This window comes from Arvicanthis niloticus, chromosome 11, assembly GCF_011762505.2.
Source record: "Arvicanthis niloticus isolate mArvNil1 chromosome 11, mArvNil1.pat.X, whole genome shotgun sequence".
NCBI lineage: Eukaryota > Metazoa > Chordata > Mammalia > Rodentia > Muridae > Arvicanthis > Arvicanthis niloticus.
The window spans coordinates 47,267,609-47,268,968 of NC_047668.1; the positions used below are offsets into that span (position 1 = coordinate 47,267,609).

Genomic DNA, 1,360 nt, shown 5'->3' on the forward strand with positions numbered 1-1,360 from the left:
GCTTTCTCATACCCATGTCCTTGGGTCAGGTCACCTGCAACCCCCACATTCAGGGCCAGCTCTAACTGTGCTGCCCAGGTGGGGTGCGGGGCCTGTTTTGAGTGTTACAGCTGCCTAGGACTGGGGTCAGATCTGCTGCTCTCATGCCTCCAGGGACAGCTCTCCCACGAAGCTCAAGTGAGAGGTTGGACCCGTTTTGCAGAGCCCTCAGACATTAGCATGTTCCCTGTAGCAGTCCAGGCCAAGGGCATCTACCTGGTCTTTGGTGGTAACAGACCTCTGCTACTGCAGATCCATGGACCCAGATGTGGCCCCTGGTGGCATCACTGGCTCCTCACATCAGGCTGTTTCTCTCTATCCCGGAGTTTCCAGTTCTGCCTCTCTTCATTGTGTCTACTTCCTTCTGTTTCTTTTTTCTTCCATCTTGCTACCACTAACTAGCTCCTCTTAGTGGTGCCTGGGGTCTCTGAATGTCTGGAGTCCTCTCAGGAGTGCTATACCTTGCTCGTGCACAATAGCACCAGGCAAGGGTCCTCTCAGGTACAGTGTGCTCTCCAAAGCCTTCATGGCTCTGGTCTGGTGCTCATCTCAGGCTCACTTCTTGTTCAAGTGGCCCCTTGTGAGGGTTGTCTCTCTTACATTTACTGCTGCCTAGGGCTGGAAGCCCCGGGTAGAGTTCTTCTAGTCTCAAGCTTGATCCCTGTTCTGAAAGCCCATCCGGGCCTGCTTGGTCCTGGACTTGTGGTCGTCTCATACTTGCTGTTTTTCTTTCTTTCTTTTTTTTCTCAGGGGATGTTGGGCTACTGATCATTCAATGTTTATAGTTCAGAACACTGGGCATAGACATGGCCTCCCTCCTTTCTGCTACCCACTTAGGCACATGTAACAAACATATCAGCCACACCTGCAATTCCTCTAGGGCAGGCTTTTTTTTTTTCACTTCATCATGCAAATTATAATTGGTTTGGTGTATGGACTTAATTAAGCCTCATTTGTACTGTTTTAAATGTCAGCCTGAATTCAGAGTCCTGGTCTAGGACTCAAATTTGGGCTCTTTCTTTTTATTGACAAGCTGAAGATTCAAAAGACCTAGATAGATTTCATCTTACTTAGTTTCTATTTCTCTTTAGTATGTTCAATGCTAGTTTTTCTTTTTAAACCTGACTTCTATTTACAGATATGTGATTTTGAAGACAGCTGTTTGTCAGGATACTCTTATTTTGTTACTGAAAATAAGAATACTGTAGATCAGAGTAAGAGCAGAAGGCCAAGAAAAGTTAGAATGACATGAAGGCAGAAGAGATGAAAGTTACCTATCCTTTGTTTCCCAGATAAAGCAGAGTCTTGCTTTACTTTCATC

The 1,360-nt window shown here is 46.2% G+C and overlaps 1 non-coding gene across 1 annotated transcript; it reads right to left on the reverse strand.

Annotated features, from left to right (window-relative positions):
* Window positions 1-791: 791 nt before the first annotated feature.
* Window positions 792-925, reverse strand: LOC117717422 (small nucleolar RNA SNORA17). Its single transcript, XR_004607912.1, has one exon. It is a non-coding gene; the product is annotated as a small nucleolar RNA SNORA17 (small nucleolar RNA).
* Between the last annotated feature and the right edge of the window lie 435 nt (window positions 926-1,360).